This window comes from Bombus terrestris, chromosome 5 (assembly GCF_910591885.1).
Source record: "Bombus terrestris chromosome 5, iyBomTerr1.2, whole genome shotgun sequence".
NCBI lineage: Eukaryota > Metazoa > Arthropoda > Insecta > Hymenoptera > Apidae > Bombus > Bombus terrestris.
Window position 1 is genome coordinate 3,741,062 of NC_063273.1, and position 18,638 is coordinate 3,759,699.

Here is an 18,638-nt window from a genome sequence, read left to right on the forward strand (position 1 = left end):
GTTTAAATTATTAAATTCGTTGATGGTTCTCGTAATATGATATATTTTAGACTTAGGTTTTTAAGACTCTGTCTTTCGTAGGAAATTGATATCTTAATTTCGAGTACGTTGATCAGAGGGGAAACTAGATCACGATTCTGTGTGTGTTATCGTATAATTTGCCTCGCAGCAATGAAATACGTTGCCGTAGTTTTCGTATAGAATCTCATTAGGAGAATCGATCGTAACTAGAAACAATTGTGCGGCTGCCCACGTACGGTCTGCCTTGCGGTGAGAATTATATCCGCTAAATATGTTTAAATGTTAGGATCTTTGTATTATTTTCAAAAGAAAAGGAATATGCATGTAAGCGATATGTGCACGTATCAAAAGTATTTTTACAAAACGAATTAAACAATAAAATAAAATAACAATAGAAAAAGCGACGTTGCTTGGAAAAATCTTCAGTTGGAAAACATATATTGTTTCGGAAATTATCAATAAAATATTGTGAAAAATATTAAAATAAAAGAAGATAACGAAAAGGAATTTGTATAGCACTCTGAACTATTATTTATCAATTAAACCATTTATGTTGTATCAAGTATTCCATAATGGGATACAGAAAGACGAAGAACGTATAAAAAGATAAATATAGACAGGATTTTCGTATAGCTCCGCTATTAATAAAATCCGTTCTCCCCTTTTAATACTAATGTTTGCTTTCAATAAGTTTGAAGAGAGATCTGTCAGTCGTTGAGTAATGTATTCAATAAAATTCGGCAGTATGCAAATCTGAAAAGCTTTCGGCGGATCTCTCACAAATTCGACAGTGTTCCAATCCACTCTGCGATCCTGCTTTCCTTCTTTTCAATTCGATATCCGATTCATCGGAAATAACCAGCATCAACCTTTATTCAGACGCTCGCTACAAATTGCTCGTTTTCTCTGGTACTTTGCTCTAATCTTACTCGATGCGACACGTTCGTATAATATTTATACGATAATCGACTGCTTAAGTAGAATTTCGCGTTCTTATATTCTACCGTGTCGTTAAAAGTATGCTCACTATTAAACGAACAAACAATAGATATCAAACTAATTCATTTCTCGAATAATATTAATCTATAGATCATATATCTAATAATTTTCAAACGGTATTTCTGACAATTTCTTAAAGTAATGGAATTTCGTTGTTGTAAAATGACAGTAGATTATTTTATCTACGTACTTATATAACAAAGGAAAGAATCTATCAATCACAGTCAATCGAGTGTTTACATCGAAAAGTATCTGAAACACATTAATACGAAGCATTACATTTTATCTGTAACATAATCTAGAGCATCGTATTTTGTTTCCAGTCGTTATACTATATCAGCATTTATAATACTTGCAATAAACAAAGCATCCGTTTTGCTTACAATTAACCAAGTATTACCGCGTCGACGTTTCCTAAACAGTAGTATACCACGAGCATCGCTATCAAATTCCAAAATATTACACTTAAGCAAACCATTAACCTCGATTTCGCTCGTCAGTATCAACGATCATGGCGCAACGACCACGAAAGCCCGTATCGGATACATTCGTCGGCGCTAAAGCGCAGTTTCGAAACGAGTTGCCGTCGTGGCCGGTATACAAGAACACTTTTGCAACATCAAACGGGCTGCGCCATAATTTCGCGAGAACGGCAACACGTCCGCTCTAGCAGGGTGCAGTTTTACCGTGGCGCAAACTAGCGTCTCGTACGTGGCGAATGACCGCTTTCATAGTGATAGACACGCAACAGGCCATTGACGTTCCCGTGTTACGTCGCAGCTTGGCGGGCTTTCACGCCTTTAACGTCGTCGTAACTCGTCGCGAAAAACTCAATTATCCAACCGCGAAATACCTGAACCGATAACGGAACGATAATGCGGCCCGAGCTCAAGTGGCTATCAATTATCGTCTCATTATCATTATCATAGCCGAGATCTCGTTAAAACCGATAAAAAGTATAGGGAATTAACGTGCTTCGCGTATCGATCATACGATGTATCGAGTGTTCGCTGGTGTTTGCGAAGATTGTGAATTGTGAAAGTTTGTGCAGGTTTATCGTACATAATATGCAGAGGCTCTGTGGTGAAAAGTAGAAGATTTAGTTTTTCAGAAGGAATTCTCCGAATGATTTGTGAAAAATGAAAGTTGGCGTTGGAGGTTTGACGATAGAGAAGAATTTGAAAGGGTAAGGATACTTGCGGTGAAATTTGTACGAGATTTGCACATTTTTCGGCATACTTGTTACGCTACTAAAAATTACAATAATAAAGGGAAATAGGGATGGACAACTTTTTAAAAGCTTCAACGATGCAAATTTTTTAGCGAACGGTAAGAGAATAGCGACGGTAGAACAATATGTTGTTTAATATTCGATAATTATGATAATAAATTCATGAATAACTTGAATCTCCAGTTACAGTGGCAAGATAAAGGGAATTTTAATTAACAAGACACGTATACACGTACAGGGGAAATATTGAAAATATTTATATGAGTTTAAGAAAAATCAGAAGGAAATAAATAAATGAGAATCGCTGAGAGGAGCTTTGTAAATAACACAAGGAAAGCACGTAGAAAAGGAACAAAAATTCACAAAGAACAAATCGCGAAAGAAATCATTAAAACGAAAGAAATTCAAAAAGAGAAACGAACTACGATTGCCGACTTAGTTTCGAATGCGTTCACGGTGAAGAACGACGACGCTAGTATTCGCTATCTCGCCGAGGAAAAATGGCTGCGCTCCGCGCTTTTACGCTTAAACGTCTTAAATACGCGTCGCAAAAGAATCGTCCGGTGTTGTCCCATTTCTATCTGTCGGGACGCGTCTCTCGTTTCCACCCCCTCACGTTCACAACCCCTTGCCACGCCTCCACCACTTTTATAGACCTCTCTTTCTCCCACGGAGCTTTAATCGTGCGATTAAATTACATCTCTCGCGAGGAAGACGTACTGCCGCGTGGCGGTTCACGGCAGAACGAATTTACCCTGTCTTTTACATTCGTTAAGCTTGTTCCACCGCGAAGACTTAATTAAACGACTGGGCGAGTCGCCCGTGGACCGTGTGTATTTATCCTTTGAACGGAGGGACAATTTTATGAATTACCTTCAATTATTTCCCTCGGCGCTCTTGCAACGTACGCGAACTACGTTTCGCGAAAGACGGTCGAATTATACTTATGTCGATTCTTGCAATTAGCCAGTAGTTGATTCCGTGTTCAAAGAACTACGAGATTATGCAATTATTAAAATTTATTACCCACGAATACGGTAGAAAGTAGCGTCCTTTGTACTTAACATCAGAGATAAAAGCAATCTTGATAAAGGGATAATTATTTCTAAATCACCCACTCCTCTAATTTTACGTCAGCTTATGCCACTTATCTCCACTACAGACTCCAAAAGAACCACATACATAAAACTATAGAACAAATACAAAATTCCAAAACTGCAAATAATTTTAGAACTTGAAAAAATGTCCAGTTGCACGCTAAGAAATATCATCGTCCCATCAGGGAGTTAAAGTTCAATTTAAAGCATCTTCCCCGTATCGTGCGTTGCTTATTCCCATCTGCGAAAGCTTCGTCACGCAACCCCATCGTCCGTCGACCAAACAAACACAAAAACGCGTCTATTAACGTATCATCCTCTCCTCTCGATCTCGCCAGACATCGTTATTAGCGTCACGCGTACTCTAAGAAGAAGCTTCTCAGAAATCCAATCGAGAAGGAAACGACGACGTCGTGCCGAGGAAGCCGAGTGGAGCCGTAGAGGGAGGCGGCGGATCGAGACGTTACCCCTCGCCTCCCGACGCAACTAAAATATCCCAGCAAATAACTCGAATTCTATCTGGATTTCCATCGAGCGGATCGAAGCAGGTAGGCGAGTTCGAAAGGGTGGGTAGAGTGGCGTGGAAGCGAATCGTGGAATTCGCGGTAAAAGAACGAGAAAGCCGGCTGCTTACGTATTCGATCACGTAAGTACACACTGAAGAAGGAAAAGGGAAGCAAGCGGGCGAACGATGATCGTACACGCGGCTCTGTAGAGACGTCGTTGGCGCACACATTCTCCAACAAAAGGAAGAATATGAGCGTGAACGCGCGCAAGATCGTATTGGTTTGCGCTAAGCGGCGTCGAACGGCGAGAATCAAAATCCTGGATCGCGGTGGGCAGGGTCGCGCGTGGAATTTTAAACGGTCGCGGAGACAGGGATACGCGGTTAGGGCCGGAAGCGGGAACAATTTGTACCGGTCTTTCGAAATATACGAATAATCGCGGGCCGCATGCCAATGGCGGGAAATATTTCCGGCGAAATCCCGGTGCTTTCCCGCGCTCTGTCACCGCTCGTCCTCTTGATCCTCTTCCTCTTTCGTTATTCTCCTCTTTTACAATTTTTCTTCCTTTCTTTTCCCTCTTCTTTCCTTCGTCTTCGCCCGACGCTTTTTACACGCCGCGCCCCGACCAGCAATTGAATTTTAAAATTCGACACCGCGACGAATTTTATTGTTGCCGGGGAATCGTGCGAATTGATTTAACCCTTGCGCTTGCTTCTCTCTCGGCTCTCTTTCCGGAAGCGACGCTTTTTTGCTCCACACCCGGAATGCTAATTGGCCGTGATGGAACTCGGCGATTGTGTAAGTGATAATTGAGGCGAGGTGGAATTACTTGGCCCGATTCGAGGCTAATTTTTGACCGAGTGATGGTTTTTGCTCGTTTTTGCATTATCATTTAGAAACTGAGAAAAAGATTTTCTTCTCAGTTCGTTACTTTTGCATCAATTTTCTTACACTGTTCTATGGATAAAAATTGTCTCGTTATCGTTTATTGTAGTCTTAACGGAACTTCTCGAAAAAGCGCGAGCAAGAAATTAAATATTTTTACAATCCTGTAAAAGCTATTATACTTGATTCATTATCAACAAAAAAATACTCGTGAGGTTATTAGACGAAAAAAGATCCAATTCCCGTTAAACCTTGCTTAACTTTCGCTGTGAATTTTCCAAACAATTTGATATAAATATTCATTCGATCGACGTTGTTCGTTATTCTACATTCATCGACATTTTCATGTATCCTCGAAATACGAGATATCATCAACGAAATATATCGAAAAATTGTGCTCTATGGTAAAGAGTTCCTTCGCGCACCGTGAACGAGCTGTTCACAGACATCAGCTCTTTCATCCAGTAAAGATGCTGCAACTAAATTCTTTATGCACGCCAGTTACGTTACTTGGATACACGCAGTCGTGATCGTACATCACCGGAACGCAGTCTTTCCGCCTTTCCATCTGGCTAGCGAGCGTGTTCAATAATATCTCGCCCAATTTCACCCGATCCTTTGCACGCTTTGAAAACACGCGTCTCGCTACTCTCTGATCTTCATCGTCGACACGACGCGCGCGCCGCCGGGCATCAGCCAATCCGACGTATCGATATTGAAACTTGTTCCCCCTCGTTCGAACCTACATCACCTCGCCTTTTTTTCCTTTCTTCGTCTCGAGTTTGTTGAACTTTCGATTTTTTATTCTACGCAGCAAGCAACTAAATTTTAATCCCGATTTTTTCAATATTTTATCGAATGTTATTATTCCTACCAGTCGAAGCCAAAGATCTATGTAAAATCACAGTAACAGTATCGATCGATGGTATTAATAAAAGAAATTTGAAAACATCAACGAACTACAGACAACAACATCGACAAACATTTTAGTGGAAAATCGAGGATATCTTACAGCGATAGAATATACCAACAAAATCTAAGGAAAATATTTTTGATAAAATTTCAAGGTATGACCGAAGTAACAGTGATATAAATTTCAGTATAATATTCTATACGAATTTATTGAATCGCGATTAATATACGTAAGTTCGTGATTGGTTTTTCTTTACAATTTTCTGATTATATTTCGTTTTAATATATCTACTAGTATATAGAGTATAGTACTGTAAAGAGAGAGAGAGAGAGAGAGAGTGAGAGAGAGAGAGAGAGAGAGTTAGAATGAAACTATGTTCGTAATTCGTTTGTATTACTTAATAGATTCACTCTACTAAACTGAAACTTCTTTAGAACGCGTAGACAACAAATATCTGGCAATTTACATACATATAATTAATTTACATACTTATAATTAACATTCTACTGTAGCCAATATTCCACCAAATATCGTAGTTTGCATAACAAAATAGACGAAATTTATACCATTTTAAACTTGAAAACCCTCGCGCTGTTTACAATCGGCTCTGTCGATCAATTTTAAAACTCAATAATTACAAAAAAAAAAAAAAAAAAAAAAAAATAAAGAACGCGACAAAAGAAAAATCAATGGAATTTGAGGATAAATTAAAGAAATCGTGAGTGCTATCGATGATCGAGGGACAAAAATGGTCCATTTTTTACATTCAACGCACAGCAGAACGAACATTTATAGAATGTACGTGGCTAGAAATGCCTTCAGCGTTCCAGAACTCTATTATCACCCATGACGGGGTCATAAGACGAGAAGTTAGTGAGAGAGGGAGATAATACCGAAGGGAGTAAGTCGTAGTTTACACGTGAAATCCAACCCGTATGCCGACGTAATCGAAATGAGACGGGGACCCCCATGTACCCCATGGACAGGATTGATGGACAGCCGGTGGTCCGTGACGTGACCACCTGACATTCTTGTCCGATCGGGCTGACATGCCCCAGGGATCATGCATGCGAGTTTCGTGCTCACGTAGCAAAACGTCTACTCCGATTTTCCGCCAAGTGTACAACCGAATCTGCGTACTGAAATTTCGTCTAATGTTCGTCTACCCGCGTTCATTTAAAGTCTTTGTGCGAGATTTTCAGTATCTTATCAATGGAAATTGTAATTGAAGACAATCCAAGTCTTCTATGACCGAAATCTTTCTTTGCTTTGTGATGAAAATTGTTACAAAAAATTCTTTTGTTAGTTACTTATAGTAGCAATATATTTTTTCGCTTGATTGAAACGTAGGATCAGTTTTGCGGAAAATAAATATATTTAAACTTAACAAGTTTAATTAATCAGTAACTTACAAAAAACACAGTGTCGCGTACATCGAATACGAAATGATCGAAGATGATCACGTTTTTACAAAGTATATTAGTTGAAAGTGACTGACATGTGAATGTTTCCTATTGCCATTTTATGTTAAACAAAAATCGTGAAATTGTGAATTATATTGAAAAAAGTAAGATAAAATAAAAAGTAATAAGTTACGGATATTTCACTAATTCGAAGATTCTACAAATCAAATATAAACAATTCTTCTATTAAAATAGCAGACATTGAAAACCTCGCAAAAATAATTCAAGATAAATAATCTGAATACCAAGTGAATGTCTAAACAAAGTCCGACAATAAAATCCCACCAATACATCTATCGTTTCTCGATCTACGTGAAAATAGTGTACGCTTAGCTCCTTTCAAAAAATAACATCAAATCCAAAAAGAAAAACCTGTATAGTTCTGACTACAATTCTGAAAACCTGACGACTATAATTCTGAATAAACCGCAACAATAAACATCCATCAAAATTCTTATGACCCCGAACACTGAGGCTTTCTTTCTCGAAAAACACATTGCCATCGCCAACCAAATCGCCCTCCTGCATCTCTTTCTTCGACAAATTGCTATTTCCCTGCAGCGTGTTTCGTATTTTTTACAGAGAGACAAGCAGCCAAAGGGGCTGGCCACGCGAACATTGACGCTCACATTTATCCACACGGATTCTTGCCACGATTCACACGCATTCGGCGCGTACGCCTGTTCGTTCACACGTGCCAGGCAATTTTGCCATAACGTCGAGAAGTATGCGGCGGAGACGAGCGGGCCGAGCGTAAATCCAGCCAGGGGGCTGGCTGAGGCTTGATTTCACCGTGCGCGCGTGGAAACAACTCGAAACTCACCGAGAGAGAGACGATACTTTCGAGCGTGCACCGTTTACACGGAAATGCACGCGCGGCTGAGCGCGCGGCCGTTCGCGAGTCAGCAAACCGTGCGGAATGTCGACTGACGTAACGTCACCGAAATTGAACGGCACCCTGGCTGTCTCGCGTAATCGAAGCCTCGTTCGACTCGACGGCCACGCGTCCACAGATTGTTAAGGGGTTGCTTTCGATTCGAATATTTGCCAGTAGATTTTTATTGCCAGTAGACTGTGCATATTTCTGCAAATTCATACTTTCTGCGGAAAAAATGGGGCTTAGATAGAGAATGCTTTTAGCTGTTAACCCTCGGCGGTGGACATATTTTTCTGGTGACAAGACAATGGTGGCGACGTCCAATTTTGAAACAAATTTTAAATGTCGCCAAAAAAAGAAAAGAAGGAAAATGGTAAAAGGATATAAAATTTGCATGCTTCGGTAATAAATTTGTATAAGCGTTAATAACCCAAAAACGAGGCTACATTTGTAACTTTAATCACATACTTTACCGCAAACATATTTTACCGCGTTTCCAGGCTATTTTAATATTTCCAGCGTGTTTGACATTTCCTGCGCGAGCATCAAAATACACGCATAACGGTGCGTGATTTTTAGGATCGAAACTCGGGCGGAACACGTTCGAAGCATTTACGAACGCGCCATTAATCAAGCCGATATTTCCCGTGTTTCAGATGTTGCAGAAGCGTCGGTGAATTTAACGTTATCGTCGCTTATAGCTTCATTTACGTACAAACACGCATAAGTGCTTGTACGTGCGTATTCGCAGATGCGACCTCCGTCCCTGTGGAATTCTAGAGCTGGTCAATGTATAGTTACATACGTACGGAACATACCACCGAACCGGCAACTAGACACGAGTGTTTACCCCCCTGTGTGATCCTTACGTTGCCTGCAATTTATAGGAAAAAAGTTCTACGAGATTATTCTAACTATATCACACACGTGTGTTTTCTGGATACACGTGTACGTTTATATATAAAACAGACGCTACCAATTCTTGTGAAAAAAATTATATTACAAATTGCAATAAATAAACTTTTCATACCTTCTCCGATATTAACTAACAGATAACACTCGACTGATATCAACTAATTCTGCTACAGACAAGCCTTTTGTAACATGGTTAACTCGTTTCGCGTTATATCGAAATCAGGTTTCCAAGTGTGTGTTAACGGCAAGTACTTAATACTAAGGAAGACTGCAAGACCCTGGATATCTTCACCTTAAGGGATCTGTGTATATAGGTAAGTCTTTAAACTCCTATCCTAAACTAAACCTGTTTGGTACACGTAGTTTGACATTGCAATTTCTCTTGGAAGATCGTCGAGAGGAACGCGTGAGCTGGAATCGGAAAGGTCAGAGGATCTCGTGGCAATGCGTCATCGAGTAGGCAAACAGGACACCGATCGAAGCGAGCGTTCCTATCCCTAGGACGATGCACACCGTACGCCACACATCGGTCGTACAATTCGTCGCTGCCGTGGGCTGTCAACGTAATTACACGTACAGGGACCATTAGACACGCGCGACGCTTACAAACGACTCAAACCACCTGCGAAATCGTCACTTTGTTCCGCAGTTAAATCATGTCAAACTCGAACGACCCTGTGTACAGATGCGTTCCACCTCGTTGCGATCGATATACGACGAATGTCTACAAATGTCTGAAAAAGGTGAAGGTTATCGTCGTCGAGAATTATAATCGGAGTATAATCGAAAAATATCGCTAGAGTTCTTCTCTCTATCTTGCACGGAGATGTGTCTGACGATGAGATCTGAAACACTTCGAATCGCTTCGAACCTGTACTGTATTTTATGCGGCGGCAAATTCGTATCGCTTTGAACATGATCCGAAATTTAGAACTCTCGAAAGCTTTGATAAGCGTTGAGATACGTGGCCAGAAGTAAAATACAGAAAGATATTCACGCGATCAGTATATTCGGCTAATAGAGTAGCTGAGCACGTACAGTTTAACCGATACAGTTTCTATAAGTATAAGAGCAGCGATATAATTTTCAAGTTTAATAATTTTCAAAAACGTAAATAGTAGAATTATACATAAAGAAACATATAAACAAACCAAGAACATAATTTTTCTTTCATTCTCTTAGAACGACGGAATACCAGCTTGCAGATGTGATATGCAAATGTAAGAAATATACACATAATATGCAAATTTAATACGCAAAAGGTATAACGCAAGTGGTATAAGAGAAATTTCTAATTAACAATTTTTTATTGGGATTACCTGTATTTTTTAGGAAATAAGAAAGTTCGCCAAAGTCTGTATTTCGGAGGTTTCAGAAATTATGTTCATCGTCTGCCACGAAAATTACATAGCTTACATGCGGTCTCCATTGAGATCAAAATAAAAGTCTGTAAAACACGTTCCAGTTCCCATGGCGACACACGACCGAACAAGAAATCCATTTCCCTCGTGTGGAACACTTTCTGTGTTTCAATGAAAGGAACTGGAGATGAATTTACCGATCAACGGCTGGAGGTTTATACGGCGGCTTGTGCCTGACAGAAACATTTTCTAAGATCGATTCTCGCGAGTCGCACGAAAACGTATTTCTCGTGGGCAAAACTGAAATTATATAGTAACACCGTATTACTGTCTGTCCTATATCATAAAAATATCTTTGTGTGCAATGAATAAATATTCATCGAAGATACGATATTTGTAAGATTTTCATATTTTATTTATTACCTAAAAATGTAGTTTAGATCACAAAGATTCTTCCCATATAAAAACAAAAGTTACATATACCATGATTTTCCTTCCAAAATTAATTCAGTTAAATTAATGTTAAATCCTTCCGTAAGAACTCCGAAACAAAGCAAAATTAATACTAAACAGCTTCAAACAATCTTCGACGAATAACTTCAAACATTCCAACCCTACAGCTACGAACAATAGAACCGAAACCAATATTCCATCAACCGCACCGCCATGCTAACAACTTGGTATTGTCGCCAAATTTTTCTACAATTCTCTTCTTCTTTCAATGATTTTTCTTCAATCTCGTTTATTCTCCAACAGCAAAAGTAAAGTTGAAATTTAACCACGACCACGGAGTATCAAAGTTTCGAGAATTTTCACGCTGGCCAAGAGTGTCTCGGTGGTCGGTTGCAGATGCAGCTAACTGCGCTACGGGGCGTATTCATTATCGGGCCGCCGGAACCCAGGTTGCTGAGACGATTAAACAGGGAATGGGAGGATCCTCCAATGATTGGCTACACGGGGCCGATTCAATGTCTACGGCTCTATCGGTCTATCGCTCTCCCGCGGCCGTGTTACCCATCTCCGCCGTTCTATTTTATCGCGTTGCACGCTCGTCGCTAGTTAAGCGAAAAACGCGCATAGTTTGACGAATTGTTCAAAAATTCTTTCCCCTTTGCCTTTCGTTTCCAGGAAATATAAATTTGTGACGATCCTTTGAAACGAACTGTAAATTAACGCATCAGGCATGACTCTACGATTAGTTAAGCGAAAAATTCGGCTATTTCGGGAAATTGGCCAGGAATTCTTTTCGTTTTTTTTTTTTTTTCTTTCCTTTTGTTTTATGGAAACGTTGGATATTCGGCGATTTTGATATGTTGGAATTGTGACGATCGTTCGAGATGTATTATGATTGATGAAACTGTGAGCTGGTATGTTTCAAGTGGTAGAGCGGATTCAAGTTGAATCATTGATCGATGGCTTAGTTTTCGTATAGATAGTATTTCTGTCGATACTGTTTTTTTTTTTCTTTTTTTCGGTATCGCATAATAACAGACCGATTCTAATTTCTTTTCTACGTTTATAAATCTGTAACGAGAATAAGATGACATATTTTTATAATTACGTATTATTTGTATCGACCAGTCCGATAAAACTACTTGTCTCACGAAGTATAATACGTTTGTTAAAATGTTCACAGAATAGAGCAGTCATTATTGAAATTGGAAGACGATATCTAATTAAAGACAAAGCTCTACGAAAAGCTTGTCTAATACCACGATCTAGAATCTCTTGTCCACGTAGCGCCAGTTAGAACACGAAAGCTATCGCACATTGAGAACAGATAATCCGACGCAATTCGACCAAAATGTATCCACACGTCACGAGAAATGCAATTACAGATTGACGTCAGTCAGGTGCTTCTGAAGCGTGTTCATCGTATCTCGGGTTTATAACCGACAGCTTACGAACTGATGCAGCATTCGGCTGATCTTACAGGTTGAAATTTTTCCTCGAGGAGAGTGGATTTTTCTAAGCAAATAAATTGAATTTTTCACATTTACAAATATTTAATATGGCAATTTAAAAAATAAGAAAGGAACGATTACATGGTTATTAGCGTACTGTGAAATGTTTATGTCAATTCGTGTTTTTGTAGACACTGATAAAAAAGACAAACGAAAGTATATCTTACTTTCTAGTTATTATCTAACATGTATTTTATATTTGATATTTAATATACTCATAGATCAAGAATATTGGAAAAACATGATCATTTTGTAGATTATTAAGAGTCTAAGAGAAATGGCAGAAGTGAACATCTACTGGATGAAAAGCGAAAAATGCGATAGACGATCAACTTGTCACTAATTCGATAAAAGTAGCATGGTTTTTCTAATTTTCTTATTTTTATATCGCTATAATTCTTCGTTTAAACCATTTACTTTCCTCTATGCACGAAACGTAAAAGTTGCTAGAAAAACGAATCGATCGAACTGCCACAAGTTCAACTTTAGCATCATCGAATTAATGCAACAACACTGATCGATTCCTCGTAACCAGTAACAAGTTCAATGGTAATTGCAATCACGACAAACGCCTGCAACAACCGAGCGCTCGTAAATGATAATGTATCCGTTGCAGTGGAACGCAAAATTACGCGAAACGATACGATACCTCCATTTTCCTTTTGAAAGAATTTAACCCCTTGGCATCGAATGACGAGTCTGACTCGTCATGGTAATTTAATCCCTTGGTCTCATATCACGAGTCTAACTCGTCACAGTAATTTAACACTTTGGTGTCAAATGACGAACGCACATCTTTATACTTATAGTAAATTTAAAATTGCAAAAAGTGCTCGAAATATCCAAAGTATAATACTTGTTATAACAATCGGTGGATTAAACAAATTCCTATTTAGATTTCATTCGTTTGACTAGGTTCATGAAAGTACGAATTCGCTTGAAAATCTGCGATCTAGTAATAACGTTACGTACAAGGTATACAATGACGAACTAATCTCGACTAAATTGTGCGTCAAGGAACACGTATACTTCCGCGTGGACACGTCGAAGAGAATGTTATTCGCGCGTGTGCACTGAAAACTGTTCGTGACTTATAGTTGTACGCGCGGCCCGTTACCTTCGCTTAAGCCAACACACTCGTACCTACACGCGAATCTCCACGTTGCATAAATCCTGTCTCGATGATATACGACCGTAAGGCTTCCAACTATTTGCCGGACCAGTCTGGCTTGGCACTTGCGTGTACCTAATGCGCATACACGCGAACCCTCGTGACAACTGGCCGACCCTCCATTTTCGATTTTCAACCTGCGACTCGCTCTAAAAGCGGTCCTGGACTTCGGACTCTATTTCTATCGGTTTCAATTATATTCAATATTATAATTATATTTTTTGTATAATTATAATTTCAGGAATTTGTAATTTGTCAGAGCAGTTTGAAACGTCGTGCAGTTAAGCGTGAGAATCTGACCGAAAGTTACTCGAAATGGTTGTATTTGATTAGCTGAAGATCTGTACGGAAATCTATATTAATTCGTATATTTATATTAATTATTAAATATCTTTCATTCGCGAAAGCGTACAAAATACTAGATTTCTAAATATACTGAAAATGTTATGCAACTTAAGTTTTCAAATTATGCTGAATTTCAAACAGTGATCACTACACTGCGGATTTGTATGCAAATTCCTATGTTTGAGAATATAATTAAAAAAGTAGAACCTCGGTAGAAAATCGTTTTACCTACTAACGATAAGTAGCGAAGAAAATTCTATAGTACATTGAATATTTTACCTACTTTTTCGTATTACGTGCATTCCATGCAAATCCTTAAAAATTTCCTACAAACGCATCAAAATTCGTAGGCTGTTAATCGCAACAGTTCCTAAGTTAATCTCGTCACGATAAAAATCAACCATTGTATCCACATATTTACCACAAAAGCATTCATAGAGAGGACAATAGTAGCTCATCCACGAAGCTTCGATTTATCCAGTATATCTGGGTATTAGCCGAGGTAGGGTAAGAAATCGAGATAGTTGGAGGCGCGAAGCGAGCAAGAACGCTGGAAGTGGTAGAAACTCGGGAGGATGGGGATGTTAACGACAGACGAAAGTCCGAACCGAAACGAAACGGAACGGAACGATATCCCCCTTCTCTTTCTCTATGGTGCAGCCGTTTTTTCCGTCTGGCAGCCGTTTTCTTTTTCCTCCTGACGATCGAGCCTCGTTAACTTCGCTCTCCTCGTCCCACTCGACGAGACTTTCGTAACCATGGGGCCATTTACATGTAAATGCCTCTTACCAACGGACATTTCCTCGAGCCTTTTCCAGCATTGGTATCAACGCAGTGTCTCCCGTTCCCTTTCTTCTCTCTCTCTCTCTTCCTCTCTATCTTTCTTTGCCCCTTTTTTTATACATATATACAATCGTCCTTTTTTTTCCGACGCTCTTTGTCGAGCACTTGCTTCGTTTCGCTTACAAAAGCTTCGGTAATTAAGTAGATATCACGCTTGGACGTTTCTGGAGGGAGAAGAGGACCTAGAAATCGTGCTCGAACGAGAAAAAAGGAGAAGAAAATGAAAAGAGAAGAAGGAGCAGCGCCTACGAAAGTGCTCTTCGTCGAAACAATCGCTTTAATCAAGATGTAGACCGGCGGTGGCTCGTTCGATTCCAAAAGAAATCTTCTGCAGGATCTCTCGAGATGACGGCAGCTGCCGACAAAAGTCAAGGGTTGCGTCGATTCGATGAAATATGCATTCGCGAAACAACGCGGCGAACCTCTTATTTGCTCACCTTCTCTTCTTCTCTATTTCTCTTTCTCCCTTCCTTTCCATTTGCTTTTCACTTTTACCGTTTTAACTTTTTTGCATCGTGCGATTAAGGTGTCCATGGAGAAGGAACGCGAGTGTCCTTTGACAGGAAACAAACAGATTATCTGCTGCGTAGAGTAGCGTGTTTTATAAGAACTAGGTAACTTATCTATGTCTAAGACTAATCTTTTATATGTCTGTTATAAAAAGTGACAATTGGTGGAGCGGTTTGTGAGAACGTATACAGACATTAATCATAATCCGCGATTATCAACCAATGTGCGACAATGTTTCTTAAAACATGCAATACCTAAGTATTTGATCAATGACGCTGAGCTTTTTTTCTTCAGATTGTCAAATAATAACAATAATCGTCCAATGCGAACGTCTTGAATCAAATACGATATATTTTTTGGCGTTTTCGCAGAATCTCCCTAATTAATTTATCTTAAAAACAGTCAAAAATTACGATTACGAAAAAGCAAGAGTGAGAAACTATGCAGATATTAACAACGATTCTACCATATTTCTTTCGTAATCGAGAGACCACTTTCAACGACAGAAGAATACAATTAAGCTGCAGGATGTAAACAGCAGCGGGAAGATTTCGCGTGAAAGTATCGTAGAAAGGGTGGTGAGCGCTGTACGTTCGATAGATTCTATTAATCGTAGAGCGGGAGCGGACGACAATCGCAATAAATTTGACGCGCGGAACGTGGCGTGCGCGGAAAACGTGAGAGAAAAGGGCGATGCCGGCCACGGGCTGGCTGCTCGATATTGATGCCGGATTTATGAAGTCTCGCTGAGGTCACGTAACGTACGCTCGGCTCGCGTGGCTAAGCCTCTACCCGCCTCGAGAAACCTGTTCATTTTTCACCCAGCCGACTCGATCGTACATCGTTCACGCCACGAAATCGGCCTGGCCGCGATCACGCGGTTCGCTCTCCACGATAACACGTAGAACCCGCACTACGTTCTCTCTACGTCAGTGCCGCGAGATACGAACGACCGATTACAGAAGCGAAGAAACTGGAGGGGAAAGGCCGAAGGAATTGCGAATGCCTTCCGCGAAGTAGCCAGCGAGGTATGATTCGTGAAGCAAGTAGGAGATTCGAGAGCCGATTTTCAGCTACGAACCAGTCGCTATCACGGTGATGGTGAACTGACGAGGAACGGAAATGGGTGGTCCGTTCAACGTGTACGATACACGTCTCAGGAATGGTAAGTGATCCAGAAATGGTTGTCTCGGGCTGACGTAGATACGGGTGGCACGTGTTGCGCTGAATGGTATTCTGAATTTTTGCGTTGAATTATTGAGTAGATTTGCTTTAGTATTTTGGTACTTCGGTAGTCGTTTGTTCGTTCACTATACGATTTTAGAAAGTTGGGGTGCGCGAGGAGAATTTATTTGTTCCTTGTTTTTATGGTTGAAATATTTTGTTTTATTAGGGTTTCTGGTAAAATGTTCGAAGAAGATACTTGAGTTATATCGAAGTGCAATTTAAAGACAAAAATGTATTTGTCTTTTTCATTCGAATCTAACTTAGTAGGTCTTAGTATTTTTTCTTTTTCTTTTTTTTTTTTCTTTTTTGATGGAAGGATATAATACGTAGTTTTGATCAATTTACGGTATAGTATCGATAAACGGCGAATTAGATTGCGTCTAAATGTTGACATGCCTCTTGATACTTTTCTGACTTAATTTTTCAGTAGACTGTTTCTATTAGTGTGTCTCATGAAAGAATATTGTTGCTGTTAGCTGAATAGCGGATTCCATAAAACATACTGGAGGGCTGGAGGAGTTCGAAGCTGATCGAAGCCAATTCTATTGAAATATCACTTTCCCGTTTTTTGCTCATTTTTATCCTTGGCAAATGAGCTAGGAAACAGTATTTCCAATACCTATCCTGAGAGAATAAATAGTAGAAAAAAGTGGCGAGAATAGAACAATAATGATAAATAATAATGATGATAAAACATATCATTACACCCTTCAATTTTTAGAAGGAAATAATTAATAATCCAAAATAAAATAACATTTATTCCAATCGATAGTCTGCTTCTTTTTAAAGGTCAACTGTCCTATAAAATCTACTTTGCATTTACAAGAACATTTCCTAAATCATTTATCCTAAATTACTTATATTGCCATCTTACAGTTTAGAGTAATTATATGTTCCATAAAATTCCAAAATATGTTCCAAAATTTGGGAAATAGTCGTTTTAACTTTGGGAAACGTTTTTGTCAAAAATCTACCGAAGCCGGAAGAAAATTACTATCGATGTCTGTAGCATTAATTTTAAATTACTATCAAGATTATTAGAAAATCCGGTATAAGTACAAATGAGAAATTATTTCGAAATTATTGATAGGAAGGTAAACTTATATTTCAAACATATACCAGCTATAAAGACATTTCTTCGTCGCAGCAAGAAAAAAAGATGTGAAAACGTAGATTAACTACAGCATCATGTCGTAAATGTTTCTACGAATTTTTATCAATTTAAAGACGAATGATGTTTATCCTTTGACTGGACAGAAATATTTCTTTCGATACCTTCGTACGGAGATGCGAGAAAACGCGGAAGGTGGGTAGAATTGGAATGTCAGTTCGACTTATACGAAAACGAATAGAACAGGGGCACGTTCAGCTATCTCCACATAAAACCTTATGAATGACAAGTAACGAGCAAAGGTATTTGTTACTGCACTCGAATCCGCGAAGACGAATCTTGAGAAGGGACTGACGGCATTTGAGATTGACACGAACGTTTCGGGACATTATCCCTCTTCGATTTATTTCCACCGCTTTCTCCTCTCGCTTCTGAATGCTCCTTTATCAAACAACACGCCAGAGATATAGTATATTATTTGTTTGTTTAGTTCAAACATATATATTACCTACACTTTCTTCGTTATTCATTATTATTCGAAATATTCCTAAACAACCGCAGATTGAAAACTCCTGGTATTTTATATTCTTTACGTACGATTAAAAAATAACTCGAAATTTGTCGAGTTTCCTGTATTTTTATAACACTTTCATTTATCTACTAATAAAATATACTTATCAATATATTCATTCCCACGAGGATTGAACAGAATTAATTTCTATTATTAATAGCCATGTGTAAAAATTGAAGCATTAGAGAAAACAATAAAAAATAAAATACTCGACTGAATGTAGACAACGTTGATAAAACGTCAATAACTTTGAAGCGATGATCACAAAATTGGAGAATAAAATATAAATACAGTGGAACTCGACGCAATTTGAAATATATTTACCGCCAACGTAAAGAGTTTTCCTTTCCACAAAGCTAAAGTTGTGAATCAGATTCGTTAAGCCCGGTCCTAATATCGAAACTACCCAAATTTTAACGTTTCTAGAAGATTTCCAAAATATTTTTCCATTGAAAGAGATCTGTTTGCCAGCAAAGAGGAAAATGTGACGTGACGTAAGATGCTGGGACGCAATATCCATAGGAAGAGAGCAATATGAAACTGATTAAACTAATTACGACTTTCCGATGGCAATTTCCAACGAAACAGGCGCAGCAACTGCGAGCGTGCCGCGTTCGTGTGAACGTAC

The 18,638-nt window shown here is 39.1% G+C and overlaps 1 protein-coding gene and 1 long non-coding RNA gene across 5 annotated transcripts in view; one reads left to right on the forward strand and one right to left on the reverse strand.

Moving 5' to 3' along the window:
• The window catches only part of LOC100643446, a 127,039-nt gene extending 113,583 nt beyond the window's left edge, over nucleotides 1-13,456 (forward strand). The window contains exons 1-3 of one of the 2 annotated variants that reach the window (XR_007224019.1): nucleotides 1,604-2,206; nucleotides 7,698-9,221; nucleotides 9,297-13,456. This is a non-coding gene — a long non-coding RNA (uncharacterized LOC100643446). Of the gene's footprint in view, nucleotides 1-1,603; nucleotides 2,207-7,697; nucleotides 9,222-9,296 lie in introns of those variants that run through there. The other variant, XR_007224018.1, reaches the window with a different exon arrangement.
• LOC100650807 overlaps nucleotides 1-18,638 on the reverse strand; it is a 587,269-nt gene that overhangs the window by 477,943 nt on the left and 90,688 nt on the right. The gene's annotated exons all lie outside the window — the stretch shown is intronic.